The sequence below is a fragment of the Vipera ursinii genome (assembly GCF_947247035.1).
Source record: "Vipera ursinii genome assembly, chromosome: 12".
NCBI lineage: Eukaryota > Metazoa > Chordata > Lepidosauria > Squamata > Viperidae > Vipera > Vipera ursinii.
The window spans coordinates 16,934,723-16,950,421 of record NC_139525.1 but is presented as its reverse complement, the minus strand read 5'-3'; the positions used below and the strand labels follow the sequence as shown (position 1 = coordinate 16,950,421).

At 43.3% G+C, this 15,699-nt stretch overlaps 1 protein-coding gene across 2 annotated transcripts in view; it reads left to right on the top strand.

Moving 5' to 3' along the window:
- Positions 1-2,761, top strand: part of ABCB7 (ATP binding cassette subfamily B member 7) — a 73,388-nt gene extending 70,627 nt beyond the window's left edge. For both annotated transcript variants that reach the window (XM_083372319.1, XM_083372318.1), the window contains exon 17: positions 851-2,761. The gene's annotated coding sequence lies outside the window, so the exon portion shown is untranslated. The remainder of the gene's footprint in view (positions 1-850) is intronic.
- Positions 2,762-15,699: the final 12,938 nt, after the last annotated feature.

Here is a 15,699-nt window from a genome sequence, read left to right as displayed (position 1 = left end):
AACTGCGATTGGTTCCTTCTAAAATGTGGTACAATGTTCTAGCAATTTTAGGCCAGTCCTCCTGCCCTTATTACAGGAGCTTTAGATCCAGGGCACCTTTTCAAGAAGTGACGTCACTGCAAGCATGCTCTAGGGCTGTGTTTCTCGACCTGGGCGACTTTAAGATGGGTGGGCTTCAACTCCCAGAATTCCCCAGCCAGCCTGGCTTGCTGTTTGGGCAATTCTGGCAGTTGAAGTCCACGCATCTTAAAGTTGCAGAGGTTGAGAAACACTGTTCTAGTGAAAAAGAAAGCAAGCAATACTGCGATGTTCTTAGGGTTTGCCTTTGTGGAATCGAGACTTCTGTAAAATGCTGAAGAGGACCGATTTTCCTTTTAGACCAATCATTCCTAATTTTCAATTTTTTTTTCTAGGTTTCATAATATGTCTCTTCTGAAATGACCGTGGAAATCTACTTCAAAGCCCTTTTTTTTCCTCTCTCTCTCTTGGATAGACTCCGGTGTGAAATAAAGTCACATTTTTTACTGTATGGCCGTGTTTCTCAGCCCTGGTAAGTTTAAGATGGGTGGACTTCAGCTTCCAGAATTCCCCAACCAGCCTGGATTATGTTTGGAGAATTCTGAGAGTTGAGGTCCATCCACCCATCTTAAACCTGCCAGGGTTGAGAAATACTACTGTAAGGCAAAATGAAGCAGCAGTTTTATACCAATACCTGCTCTATACCTGATGGGAATGTAAAGGTGCCATGCGGGTGGCACTTTTCTGCCCTGAATTAACCCTAACTCCACATACCATTTTTTGGTTCAAACATATTTGTCGGCTGTTTACTTGTTTTTCATTCCCTCTGCAGATTCCTCTCCTACAGGAAAGCTCCAGGGTAGAGTGGAAAACAAATGGACACGTGCTCTAAAGCCTGGATTTAAGCATTTGTTGAAGATTACAAGAAATACTTTTTTCCTATTCCACTCTCCTGATCCTAAAGACCTCCTATACATTTTTAATTACCCCAAGTTGTAAAACAAAATTTAGGAGAGCATGTTTGAAGAGGAGGGGGAGTGGAAAAACTTAGTATTTTAATTATTAACTTAAGATAACTGAAGCTTTTTTAAATTTCTATTTTGATCGAAATTTAAAAGAAAAGGGCAAAAGTTTAGGGTGCTTGAATTGTTTTAGATTCAAGCAAAAAGCGGGGTTGAAATGGGGGCTTCATGTATGCCATTTGTACAGCTCTTTAAAGAAGCCGTATCTCGTTCTGGGATGATGTGGGTGCTTTAAAGACTCACTCATATTTAAAGACTCACATTCCAAGGCATCTTTTGATCCTCTAATCCAGGGGTGTCAAACTGCCGGCCTGCAGGCCAGATGCGTCATGGCAAAACCACGCCCACCCCATTGCCGGCAATGGAAAAAAAAATTCACAATACGTCGCAACACGTCGCAATACGTCACGTGACGTTGTGAGTTTGACACCCCTGCTCTAATCCAATGGACTGCAGAACCCTACAGGAGGTAAAGAAATCTAAAAAACAGGAATCTTTTTACTGTCTTTATGTGGATTTTTAATATGTACATTTGATAGATTTTATTAGCATAATATTTCATTTACAAACATCGGAAACTACTTTGGCACTGTAGCTTCTGGTCTGGACTCACTGATAGCAAGGCAACAATTTGACTTTCTAGTCTGTGATCTTTTGGTACGGTAACTACATGCTGTAAAATGGCTTCATGCTAAGAATGCACTAGTTCTGTTTTGTAAAACATGATGAAGTTTTTCTTAAGAGTCATTGGTAAGAGCCATTAACTATTCATTTCTCTTGTGGCCTTGAGTCAATGGCTAGGCGTTTTGCCACAGATCAACCAAGTCAATAAAGTTGCAGTTTTTTAAACTAATGTCAAAATAAAACTGTTCAGCCTATTGAAGGGAAATTCAAGGAAGTATGGACTGTGTTGGGAGAAGGATTTCTCAGTATGAACATTTTTTCAGCGGGAGCATATAATTGTGGACCTTATCTTAGAGTTGTGAAGAAGATCCTGTATTCAAGTGAATGTAATTCTTTACTGTCCCATCCTGAAGTCTTTTCTTGATAATCTCCTATAGAAAATTTTGGGTATTGCTCAACACTGGAGCAATTCTCAGGTTTGTACCTGCTGAGTTGAAGCCATTCATTTAATAATTGCTCACAATTTCTTATACCGTAACATCTTAGTTATGTAGTGCAGCGTTTCTCAACCTCAACCATAGCTGGCGGGGGAATCTGTGAGTTGAGGTCCACCCCTCTGAAAGTTGCAGAGGTTGAGAAACACTGATGTGGTGCCTTAGCAAGTTCCATCTTAAAATTCCTGAACAGATTTCATTAACAGAGAACAAGATGGAATTAGCAGGAAACAGTGTGGTGAGCCAGCTCGTTGGCTGTACGTAGAATTTCATATTTCTCTGCCGATTCACTTGGCCCTTATTCCTGAGTGCGCATTTTGGGGAGTGGATTGCTAATTGTACTAACAGAAATTATTTTGAAATTCAGATGTCTTACATTTTATTTAGACTTTTAATTCCCTTCGCTAGTGTCAATATAACTTGGGCAGAGCAAATAACCAATTTCCAAGCCACAATAATAATAATAAAAAAAATCCAGAAGTCACCCCCTTGAAAGTATTGTATATAAGATGTCTATTATGAAGTCTTCTTAACATGATTCATGTTTAATGTGTGTAGATAATTATTACTGGAATAAATGATGTATTGTGTTTTTTAAAAAAATACAAATGGGTGTCCTGTTGGAATTATTCTTTCTGATAGCACCTTCATCAGTATCTTCAAGTGCAAACCAATATCTTCCCCAGTTCCTTACATGGAACAGAAGGCCTGATTATTTTAATAGCATGCCTCATCTGCCCAGAGGGAGCTGCCGGAGAATTATTCTTGGATTAAAAGTCATTGTTTGTGCAGCATTCAGTAATGTCAGTGAAATGAGAATAAATTGTCACACTTTCAGCCTTAACAGTCAGCAATGTAACATCTCGCCCAGAAAAAGGAGCTCTACAATGCTATGATGCTCTTATCGTTCATTATTACAATGGAAAAAAGAGCTATGCTGTATTGAATTGTTTTAGGCCATATCTTGTTCTAGACTCCGCTCAAAAATGTCTTTTAGCTGTTCTTTTTTGGAAGGCTTTTCCCATTAGCAGTCATGTTTAATAGCCATCGCTTGCCAAAGGTTCTCCAGCTGTAATGAGAATGCAGCTATGCTGGCTATGAATTACAGGAGACTGGATCCCAGCTCCTCTTGCAAGACTGGCTTCCATTATCACAATTCAGTTGCTCAGTTGGAGCAGATGGGAACTGGATCCAAGCCAGAGGTCTCTCCTCCACCAATTGAGCTTTGATACAAGATGGGGAGACCATCAGGGTTCCCCCTCTGGCTGTTGCCATTTGAAGGTCGGTTCTGCCTTCTCTTACCATTGCAACAATTTTGAGTTCAAGATGACCCCCTGAGCTTTGTGATTGAAAATCCTCCTCATTGGCCATAAGACAACGGCAGAATGGAACGGAACAACAGAATAGAATAGGATAGGATAGAATAGGATAGAATGGGACCTTGGAGGTCTTCTAGTCCAACCACCCGCTCAAGCATGAGAAATTACAATCTCAGTCAAGATTCTGGAGTTAATTTTCTTTCGGGTTGCTTGCAAAATCAGAGGAAGAATAGTTAAAAGCTGCCAAGACTTAGAAATGATGGTGTTGAATTTAGCCACATTTATATTGACCTTTATTTATCCCAGCAGACTAGGATTGTCTTGGCAGCATTCAAGGGGGGGTGGGGGGTGGAAGAATACTTAACATTTTTGCAAGTCCAGGGGCAGGGATGGAAAGAATAAAGGTTCAAAGCAAATGTGGCTGGAATCTTGATCAGAATAGAGCTGGAAGGGACCTCGAGCAGGAGAACCTATACCATTTCAGACAAGTGTCTGTCCAGGCTCTTAAAAACCTCCAGTGGTGAAACAACGTCTGAAGGCAAGCGGTTCCACTGGTTGATTGTTCTTACTGTTAGGAAGTTTCTCTTGATTCCAAGTTCCTTCTCTCCTTGATAGCTTCCATCCATTGTTTATTGTCTTGCCTTCTGGTTCTTTGGAAAATAGGTTGACACACACACCCCTCTTCTTTGTGGCAGCCCCTCAAATATTGGGATACTGTTATCATGTCACCCCTGGTCCTTTTCCCCCCTCTAGACTGGCCATACCCAAGTCCTGCAAACGTTCTTAGTATGTTTTAGTCTCAAGGCCTTTAATCATCTTAGTTGCTCTTCTCTGCACTTTTTCCAAAGTCTCAACATCTTTTTTGTGGTATGGTGACCAAAACTGGTGCAGGATTCCAGGTGTGGCCTTACTAAGTGTGAGACTGCCCCCAGTCTGCTCCCTAGGAAAGAACGACCCTGGATTCCATAGGTGTTAGAGAAAAGCTGTGAAAGTCCCCAACACTTTTGAATGGCCTTTTCCTGACAAACCTCTCCAGGCTGCGGTCATCCCTGCTGCTTGTGCACCTTTTTCTTCCACACTTTTCCCTTCCACATAACTTTCTATTAATGTGCTTTGATACAGCACTTTGGGAACATCCAACCTCTTTTGCAATTACCTTTTGAGGCTTTCCCTCCTTATGGAGGGTGTCAGTAATGGTTTTCGGCACAACTGTCAGGTCAGCAGTCTTCCCCATGATTGTGATTCCTACTGAACCAGACTGAGAGACCATTTAAAGGCTCAGGAACCCTTTGCAGGTGTTATGGCTTAATTAGCTGATTAGAGTGGGACACTTTGATTTGTGATTTGTGATTTGTCATAATTGTGATGATTATGACTTACAGCTCATGAAAACCCCAAATCCACAATCTCAGAAAATTAGAATATTGTGAAAAGGTGCAATATTCTAGATATTGCACCTTTTCACAATATTCTAATTTTCTGAGATTGTGGATTTGGGGTTTTCATGAGCTGTAAGCCATAATCATCACAATTATGACAAATCACGGCTTGAACTATCTTGCTTTGCATGTAATGAAGAGCCTTGGTGGAGCAGTGGGCTAATGCCTCCTTAAGTAACACCAGCTGCCTGCAATTAGTGCAGGTTTGAGTCCCACCAGGCTCCAGGTTGACTCAGCCTTCCATCCTTCCGAGGTAGATAAAATGAGGACCCAGATTGTTGGGGGGCAATAAGATGACTTTGTAATAATGCCACTTGGGGGGTGGGCGAAAGCCCTAACAAGCAGGCATATACATAAAATGAAGGCTATTGCTAAGCACATTGATTTGTGCTTCTTAGATTGTAAGCCGCCTTGAGTCTTTGGAGAAAGGCGGGATATAAATGGGATTTTAAAAAAAGAGTCTATCTCATATATTAGTTTCCCCTTTTAAGTTGCATTAGTGAAATAAATGAACTTATGCATGATATTCTAATTTTTTTTCGAGTTTCACCTGTATATTGAAAGCAATCCCCAATGTCCAAAACCTCCCCCCTGGAAGAGGGGTCCAATCAGGTCCCAGTCCAATGTTTGGGGAACATGGTCCCTCCGGCGCCACAGCAAATTCCTTTCCCAGGGCCAGTGTCCTTGAAGAGAGGAATGTGACTCAGTTTGGCACCTCTGATTCCTGTCAGTGTCAATACTCCCCATTTCCCCAGAAGATTCATTCACATATCCAGCATTTTTCTCCTCACAAATGCCCACCCCTCAGTTATGGCAGTTGCTAGTGACTTCAGAGAAGATGAAGATAGGCAGCTGACACTAAAGATTGATAAAGCCGTACTAATACTTTACGTGATTTTGATTTTATGCCTCTGTTTATACAGCCAAGGATTATATTAGCCTTTTTGGCAGCTGCTGCACACTGCTGGCTCATGTTTAAGTCTTAATTCCTTCCAAAGACTGGTAAACTTAAATTAGGGCTTAGACATAAATATTCTTACAGGTAGTCCTCAACTTATGTGCAAAGTTGGGACCAGAATTTCTGTTGCTAAGCAAGGTGGTTGCTACATGGGTCATGCCCAATTTTACAGCCTTCCCCCCCCCCCCAGTTGTTAAACAAAACACTGCAGTTGTTAAATGAATCACTTGAATCTAGCTTCCCCCACTGTCTTTGCTCGTCGGAAGCCTGCTGAGAAGGCAATCCCATGAGCCGGGATGCGGCATCCATTTGCCAAGTGCCCAAATTTTCATCATGTGAACATGGGAATGCTGCGGCAATCGTAAGTGCAAAGACCAGTTGTAACTTTTTTCAGTGTCATTGTAACTTCAAACAGTCCCTAAACAAGTGTTTGTAAGTCAAGGATTGCCTGCATTCCCTCTCTCACTTTGTTTCCTCCAGTTTTTGTTTCCTGTAGCAATAGGGTTAGGCTGCTAGCTCACCCTTCAGCACACTGGGTTTTTTAAAAAAAGTAAATGTTCCCCCGCACATGCGTGCTAGTTGTTTCTGACTCTAGGGGCCGGTGCTCATCTCCGTTTCAAAGCCGAAGAGCCAGCGCTTGTCCGAGGACGTCTCCGTGCTCACGTGGCCAGCATGACTAGACGCCAAAGGCGCTGTTACCTTCCCACCGTAGTGGTCCCTATTTTTCTACTTGCATTTTTACATTCTTTCGAACTGCTAGGTTGGCAGAAGCTGGGACGAGTAACAGGCGCTCACTCTGCTACGCGGCACATGGGATTTGACCTGCCAAACTGCCGACCTTCTGATCGACAGGCTCAGCGTCCTAACCCACTGAGCCACCGCGTCTTCTACACGATCCTAATTCATTGAGTTGCAATGTATGGCTGTGAAAGTTGGACCATAAGAAAGGCTGAGAGGCAAAGAATTGAGGCCTTTGAACTATGGTGCTGGAGAAGACTCCTGCGAGTCCCTTGGACTGCAAGGCGATCAAACCGGTCAGTCCTAGAGGAGATCCACCCTGACTGCTCTTTAGAAGGCCAGATCCTGAAGTTGAAACTCAAATACTTTGGCCACATAATGAGAAGGAAGGACTCACTGGAGAAGAGCCTCATGCTGGGAAAGGTTGAGGGCAAGAGAAGAAGGGGACGACAGAGAATGAGGTGGCTGGATGGAGTCACTGAAGCAGTAGGCGTGAGCTTAAATGGACTCCAGAAGATGGTAGAGGACAGGAAGGCCTGGAGGAACGTTGTCCATGGGGTCATGATGGGTCAGACACGACTTCACAACTAACAACAACAACAACAACAACAATTTATTGAGAAACAGGACTTCCAACAAAAACAACAAGCTGTGGGTTTGGGTTACATTTCTGACCATGAAATTTAGTGGGTGTCAAGAAGCAGCCTTTCCTGTTGATGAGTGTCTTTGTGATAACTGTAATGGCACCTGAGTTGGGCCCAATGGAAGGAATTTTCTCAAACTCCATGTTGGAGGAGCAACCAATAACACCCATTTGTTCCTCCTCCTCCTCCTCCTCCTCCTCCTCCTCCTCCTCCTCCTCCTCCTCCTCCTCCTCCTCCTCCTCCTCCTCCTCCTCCTCCTTCTTCTTTGCCTTTGTGATGGGCAGTGCCAAATCCAGGACCTCCTATTTACAGAACTCCTATCAGTTGTGGTCATCTCCTTTCCTCCCTAAGTAACATAAGATCACAGCAGATCTGAAGCAACACAGAGATTCTCGCCACGGCCAACTCGCCGTGGGATAATTCACCGCGGAACAAGAGTTACCCTAATATCAAAGAAATGGTGGAATAGAATCATTCAAGAAAGGATGCAAAAGGAGGGACAGAATGAAATGTGAATAGCAAAAAATAAAAAATTTTTTTTATTTATTTTAAATAATTAAATTGTTAATTTGTCCCATGGCAAGTTGTCCCACACTGAGTTGGATGAGGTGAGTTGGCTGCAGCGAATTCTGCATTTCTGTGTTTCCTGGGGTTACTTCTCAGGAGCAACTACAGCAGCAGCAAAAGGAACTGTTTTTGTCATAAAGATAACAATGGCACCCAGAGAGAATTTAAGACAGTATTATCGTACCTAAACTTGGTGCAGTGTTTCCCCCAAAATCTCTGGAGATCACAAAAAAGTGGTCTCCTGGAGATTGGGAATTTAGAATCATTTGCTTGTGGAGGTGATGCATGCTAACATTTCCTGGTTTTCTCCTACAGAGCATGTTCTTATTATGGTATCTTGGGTCCCACCTTCAAAAGATGCAACCTGTTGTAGTAAATTGCACAGTGGCTGCTTTTATGATGTGAGGAAAGAACAACACATCTTTAAAAACTTGCCTCAGGCCATGTGTACAGCTGGTTCTCAGGGACTGGAAGACAAATGTGTCACCCAGCATTGCTGCGCATTCATTATGATTTTTCTATGCTTTATAGCTATCCACAAAATTGTCAAGGAAAATACTTACGTCAGTCCAACCTTAAAACGAGCCTTCTAAAGCTTTCAGCCTTGGGTGTCTTTGTGTGTTCCTTTCCGAAAGACGGAGCTTTTACTTTACAGTACACGAAATACTGTACGAACCCTCTACTGTAACCTCCTTTTGAGTTGGTTCAAACAATGTTCTTTAGCGTTCTTTGTGCTTAAACGTTGTCCTCATGCAGGAAAATGTTCAAGGCTGGAACACAGAAGTGGCTTTAGGTATCTACCATGGAAGTCAGTTTTTACTGGTAAAGCACTTTACCAGCCCCCCCAAAAAAAGGTGGGGGGAAGAACTCTTAAGCTTTTTGAAGCAGATCTCAGAGTACAAAATGTCAAGTGAGATAGATGGAAAAAGAAATTAAACAAGGGATACAGGTCAGGTGAAGAGAGATACAAGGTTTTAATACAAAGAACAAAAGAGACCAAGTATCGTAAACCAAAATCCAAAGAAACGATTCAAAAAACTAATTCAGGAGACAATGGGAAGGGGTATTGAAAAGAGGGAGAACAACTTAGATGCCTGCCGCTCTATAAGGAAAATTAAAAAGAGGAAAGCCATTGCCACAAGAGCAAAGACACTATGGATTATCACTTGAGAATTCAGAACACAAGTTGGAACTACTTTCACGTTGGTGCAGCTATCCATTAAATGTCTCTTAGGAAAGCAGGAAGGGTCTTCTTAACCCAGAAGTGGAAGGACTGATCAGAAAGCATATCAATGAAGATTCAATAATCCAATCTAAAGGTGTCTAAAGGTTGGATTGTGGCAACTGGACCAAAATTTCTTAATTTGAGACATTGCTTGGATGAGCAATGAAACATCTCAGATTAACAAAGCTTGGTCCAGTTGCCACAATTCAACCTTTGGGCCCTGACCAGAAACAGACGCTGGGGCTGATCATCTCTGTTCCCTCCTGGCACAAATTCTTTGTATGTCATTGAAATGCTGTTTCTCTCTGGCTTGCATAAATTTTATATTATAACCCTTATACAGCTGTTCACTCCTTTCTCAAGTACCTCTTGCCTTCATGTAAGAAGAAATGGAGTCTCAAGGGGCCTGGCTGCTCTGAGCTGATCCTGGGAAGTCATTGAGAATTTTGCTTCATTTTATGTAAGGATCTATCAAACCGGCTTTCACAACCAGACCCCTGACCTTTTCTCTACTCTAAATGCACAAAGAAAATTTCTAGCCAGCTGGGACTATCTGAAGACCCCCATTTGCTGTGCGGGTCTTCTGTTGTAGAATGTATGACTACAATGCTGAAAAGCTCCTACATGTTAAGAGTTCTTGGAAGCTGAATTTGTAGAAGAAGCCATGGCAAGGACTTTCTGGTCGAGTTAAGGATGAAGAGAGGCATGGAGGAAGCAAATTTCAAATATGTGGGGTGGACTTCGCTGGAAGTCCAGGGAAATCATCCAATAATGAATCTATCTGAGATACAAAGGTGGTCAAACTATCTCCATTTTGTCTGTGGTCAACCATATAATTCTGGGATTTCCCACAAATGGTGTCTTTCACACTCAAACTAGAGTTGCCAAAACTCAACTCGTACTGAACAATACCTTGCCTGGATTTACAAAAGACATTGAACTAAGACTAATCAGGCAGGTTGAGCTGGTTCATGTTGGAACCTAAGGCTGGAAGGGACCTCGAAGGTCTTCTGGTCCAACTGCCTCCTCAAGCAGGAAACCTTATAGTGTTCCACTGGTTAATTGTTTCAGTGTCAGAAAAGTTCTTACTTCTAGGTTGGACCTCTCTTTAGTGATCTTCCACCCACTGCTTCTCTTCAAGCACGGGAAGACAGTTACCATGTCCCCCCACAGTCCTCTTCAATAGCCTAGGCATGCCTAGCTTGCTCTCAACTGTTCATCATATAATTTAACCTCTCTAGACCCTTTATCATCTTTGTTCCTCTTCTCTGCACTCTTTCTAGAGTCTCAATATCTTTTATCTTGGTGACCAGACATGGATGCAATATTCCAAATGTGGTCTTACCAAAGCATTATAAAGTGGTACTAACCCTTCACATGATCTTGATGCTATCCCTCTGTTGATACCTTGTGGAATTGCATTGGCTTCTTTGGCAGCTGCAGCACACTGTGGGTTCATATTTACTGTATTTTTCAGTGTATAAGACACTATTTTTTCCTGCAAACACCCTGTTCAAAAATCAGGTGCTGAACACCCTGTTCAAAAATCAAGGAACTGGCAGATGTGATCTCAGAACCACTGAACTATATTTTTCAAAGATCCTGGAGCACTGGGGAACTACCAGAGGACTGGAAAAGAGCTGATGTAGTTCCCATCTTCAAAAAAAGGCAAAATAAAAATGGATCCAGGAAACTACAGACCTATTAGCCTAACCTCAATACTTGGGAAGATTCTGGAAAAGATAAACAACGAATCATCAACAACCTAGATGCAAACAAAGTCATTACTAAAAGCCAACATGGGTTTGTCAAAAACAGATCATGCCAGACAAATCTTATTCCATTCTTTGACCAAGTGACAAAATTAGTGGACCACAGGAATGCTGTGGATATAATTTACTTGGACTTCAGTAAGGCATTTGATAAAGTAGATCACAAACTACTACTTGATAAGATAGAAAAATGCGGGTTAGAAAGCATCACCACCAGATGGATTCGTAGCTGGCTGACAGGTTGTACACAGCGTGTGGTCCTCAATGGAACCGCATCTACATGGAGGGAAGTGTGTAGTGGGGTGCCCCAGGGCTCTGTTCTAGGCCCAGTGCTCTTCAACATCTTCATCAACGATTTCGACGGGATAGATGGGGAACTCATCAAATTTGCAGACGACACCAAGCTGGCAGGAATAGCCAATACTCCAGAAGATAGGCTTAAGATACAGGAGGATCTGGGCAGAATCGAACACTGGGCGCTATCTAACAAAATGAAATTCAATGGTGAAAAAAGTAAAGTTCTACATTTAGGCAAGAAAGACCAAATGCACAGGTATAGTATAGGTGGTACCTTGCTCAATAGTAGTAACTGTGAGAGAGATCTCGGAGTCCTAGTGGACAATCACTTAAATATGAGCCAGCAGTGTGCTGCAGCTGCCAAAAAAGCCAACACAGTGCAAGGCTGCCTCAACAGAGGGATAGAATCAAGATCATGTGAAGTACTAATACCATTTTACAATGCTTTGGTAAGGCCACACCTGGAATACTGCATCCAGTTTTGGTCACTATGTTGTAAAAAAGATGTTGAGACTCTAGAAAGAGTACAGAGAAGAGCAACAAAAATGATTAGGGGACTGGAGACTAAAACGTATAAGGAACAGTTGCTGGAATTGGGTATGTCTAGTTTAATGAAGAGAAGGATGAGGGGGGACATGATAGCAGTCTTCCAATATCTCAGGGGCTGCCACAAAGAAGAGGGAGTCAAGCTATTCTCCAAAGCACCTGAAGGCAGGACAAGAAGCAACGCATGGAAACTCATCAAGGAGAGAAGCAACCTGGAACTAAGAACAAATTTCCTGACAGAATAATTAATCAATGGACCAACCTGCCTCCAGAAGCGGTGAATGCTCCAGCATTGGAAGTTTTTAAGAAGAGACTGGACAGCCATTTGTCTGAAATGGTATAGGGTTTCCTGACTGAGCAGGAGGTTGGACTAGATGACCTCCAAGATCCCTTCCAACTTTATTATTATTATTATTCATTAAACATGAACCTCAGTCAACTGAACACTCCAATTGACTGGTACTAATGGTTGACACGGGTTGCTGCCAGCATCCTAGGTATCAACCAGGTACCTCTTTAAAATGTAAGATGTTCCAAGTAGTGCAGTTGTTGTTGTTGTTGTTATACAAGTGCAGCGTCTTATACACAAAAAAATAATGGTAATCTCCGCAGCCCAGGGCATGCCTGTGTGCGTTCTTTACATTCTGCAGCCAAGCCGCCTGGTGCTGGAGGATCGTGTTGCCCCAAGGATGCCGCCGGTCCCACTGAAGCGGCCTTCTATGACCCGGTTTTCACCGGCGCAGCTCAGGCTGAAGCCGCAAGAGGCCCCTGGATGTCACATCAGTACAGTGATTGACGGCCGAGGGGGTGGGTGAGACTAAGCCCGCAGAGCGCCGTCTGTTTAGAGGAAGCCGCCTCCCTTGTGTGATGGCATGGCCACTTGTGGTACTGCCACTAAAGATGTGGTTTGCTTAATATTTAAACTGTTGATTTCTGAATTTTTGTTTAGAAAATTGGGGGCCGTCTTATACAAGGGTGCGTCTTATAGAGGGGAAAATACGGGAGATGATTCTCCATTAGGACTCCCAAGATCCCACGGCTGAGCCACGTACGGCCTATTCTCGTGCGTGTGCGCCAGATTTCAAAGGGTGCGTGACTTGGTCTTCCAGAAGCAGAAGGAAGAAGCATCTTCCGGCTTCTGGCCTCTATTTGCCTGGTGGCAGAAGGAGCTTCAGGCAGAGGAAGCTCGTTTCCTCGTATCTGGAGGAGGGTCCCTCTCTTGGGGGATAGAGATGAAAGCTGTAAATGAAGAAGGCCCAGCAGCCAGGAAGCCGAAGTGATCCAGTTGGTCTGTGACATTTACATGGAAAGCTCTTAAGCCTTCTCTTCTCTTCTTATACTGTGTACCTTTCGGCTTGGTGTAGAAATGTCAACAACCCGCCCCCCTCCTCCTATGTTTCCTGGCCTTTAAGCTACCTTGCCCTCATGGAGGTGTTTTTTTTCTCTGTGCACCACCCTCAGCTGAGAATAACAGAAGCTGAAAAGTCCACAAAAAAAGCCCAGAAAATACTTAGGCCAATGCCTTTCCACCCCCGCTTCTCTTAACAAGAATTCAGATCTCATCGTAGTATAATATAGTCATAATTATCTGCCTTTGGAAAGAAGCAGCATTCAGTTTGCTTTCGTTACCCAGGCTGTCCCAGTGCAGTCTGGCACCTGAAAGCATCAACTGGAAATAACCTGCGAAAATCTGCTTGTGTCGCACCCTGAGCAAGAAAGAGTTTATGCTCTGGAGATTGCGCAGGTGCGCAGGGGCATGGAGCACGGTTTTGAGAAATTCTCCGTGAAGAAACAGGTACGGGGTGGGGGCTGGAAGGAGAAAGGAAGGGGAGAAATGGTGAAGAAAAGATGAGCCGGAATTACCGATCAATAGAAGAGAACAGGTAGTCCTCAACGTATGACCACAATCAAGCCCAAAATTTATGCTGGTAACTGAGACATTTGTTAAGTGAGTTTTGTCCCCTTTTTTGACTTTTCTTACTGCGTTTGTTCAGAGAATCACTGCAGTTCTCACATTAGCAACGTGGCCATTATGTGAATTTGGCTTCCCCATTGGTTTTGCTTGTCAGAAAGCCACAAAAAAGGGGATCCAATGACTGTGGGAAACTGCAACCGTCACAAATGTGAGTCAAGTGTCAAGCATCCAAATGCAAATCACGTGACCCTGGGGATGCTGCAATGATCCTAAGTGTGAAAAAAGGTCATAACCACCTATTCTCTACCTATGCATTTGGCTTTTCCTGCCCAGGTGCAGGTCCTTACTTGTCTCACCACTGAACTGCATCTTGTCAGCTAGGACCCAATGCTCAAGTCTACCAAGATCCTTTTGAATCTTGAGTTTACCTTTCAAAGTGTTAACTGAAGTAGGCTATGATCTTGCAGACGAGATTATCTGGGAATAAATTGACCCACACATTTTTAACCCAAATAGTTGTGAAAATTATACAACATACGGTAAGTTTATCCATGGGCGGGCTTTTCTGTGAATATATATGGTGCATCTTTATTTTATATTCCAGAATAGGAAGAGGTTTTTTCTCTTTAGCATATTATCTCTACAGCATATTCATGCCATTCATTTTTAGATATTTCTTATAGAGAGGTAAACATTAAATCAATAGGACAATGCCAACAAAGGAAAGGAATTAAAGAAACAAAGATACAGGTAATAACTTGTTGGGATTTTAAGTCAAGAGATTGTTAACAGCCGTCTAGTTAGTATAAGGCCGGATAAAATTATTCACAGGACTTACAGACATCTGAGAGAAAGTTTGAAGAATGTAATCGTGAAATGAGGTTGGCATATAAAATTCGTAACCCTATGGGCATATGCTGTGATAAAGCCTCCTGTAAATCCAGCCAATGTGTGACTGAGAAGGATTTTTTGAAACGGGATAAACCGGTCCCTCAGACCCTTGTGATGGGTCCTCCCAGGAGGCCATCGGGAGGACACAAAATAAAAAAAACCCTCCCTTTTACAATCCTGTAATCCCTTAATTTACTGGATGGAGCTGAGTGTTTACTGGCTGGATGCCCTTCCTGAAACCACGCGGAGTTCGCAGCAGATTTTTTTTTGTGTGCCCTGATAGAGAAGCATCTGCTGCTACTTAGGATTGAACTCTCAACCTTCTGAATGTGTGGTGAGTATCTTCATTACTAGGCCACCACACCACTCGGAGAGGAGATAAAAGAATGGGGTAATTTTGCCTATGGAACCACAGAGTGAGATGGGATCTTCTTCTACCACCTAAACCAGACATGTCAAACACAAGGCCCAGGGGCCGGATGCGGCCCGCGAAGTGGTTTCATGCGGCCCGCAAAAACATCCTGGAAACAGTGAGGGAACGGCCCCCACTGCCTTGGCCCTGGCCCAGAGACCCTCAGATCTGCCCCACTCCTGCCCAGGCCCCCATAGGCACCCTTGATGCAAGCGATGTAGAGCTGGCCACACCCACCCAGTAGGCCATACGCACTCTAGCCATGCCCACCCAGTAGGCCACGCCCACCCTGGCCACACACCCCCGCCCCCCCGAGGGCAACCGCAATGCTGATGCGGCCCTCAATGAAATTGAGTTTGACACCCCTTACCTAAACTAAAATTAGGAATTCACTTTAGTCTGCTATTCCACGGTCACTGTGTGCAAAGAGGGTGATCACATCCAAAGGAGCTGATCAAACCAGGAATGGTTTATTTGCTTAACCAAACATGGCAGACAAACAGAGTGACACCTTTGGGGAGTTTTCCAGCCTTTTTCCACAGAGGCCAGTGCATTAATCTCTCTCTCTCTGATTATCTCTTTGGTGCATTGTCTGTTTGGTGCTTTCAAAAATGAACACTTTCTTCAAGATAGCTCTGCAGGAATTATTTGTACACTAAAACCATTCTGGGTATGCTACGTTCCAAGAAAACTGGGTACTGGTGTCAGTGTGACCATTGTTAAATAGTACAAGTTGCGTAGCGGTGGAGAAGGAGATCAAGATGGCCTTAAACAGGAACAAAAAAACAGAAATTTGGCTTTTCTCATGTTCCTTCTGT